The sequence below is a fragment of the Penaeus monodon genome, chromosome 30, assembly GCF_015228065.2.
Source record: "Penaeus monodon isolate SGIC_2016 chromosome 30, NSTDA_Pmon_1, whole genome shotgun sequence".
NCBI lineage: Eukaryota > Metazoa > Arthropoda > Malacostraca > Decapoda > Penaeidae > Penaeus > Penaeus monodon.
In genome coordinates this window covers 14,656,445-14,656,672 of record NC_051415.1, presented here as the reverse complement: position 1 = coordinate 14,656,672, position 228 = coordinate 14,656,445, and the positions used below count along the sequence as shown (strand labels likewise).

General features: G+C 43.4%; 1 protein-coding gene across 1 annotated transcript in view; it reads left to right on the top strand.

Annotated features, from left to right (window-relative positions):
- The window catches only part of LOC119592539, a 6,579-nt gene that overhangs the window by 2,413 nt on the left and 3,938 nt on the right, over positions 1–228 (top strand). The gene's annotated exons all lie outside the window — the stretch shown is intronic.

The window sequence follows — 228 nt, the reverse complement described above, 5'->3', positions numbered from 1 at the left end:
GTCCAGTACCTGAGTATTGTTCATATGTGTGGGGATCAGCTTACCAACAAGCTTTACTTAATTATCGCAAAGGGGATGTGCTATGATCTTCATCTGGGCCTTAGTCACAAAAGGCGAGTTTCAGTCCCGTAATATTCACCTGCTTATAAGGTTTAGTCGCCACAGAGGGATAAGAGCAGTAGTCCGTGCTCAGAGAGTTACTGATTGTGGAATAACTCGTCAAATGAT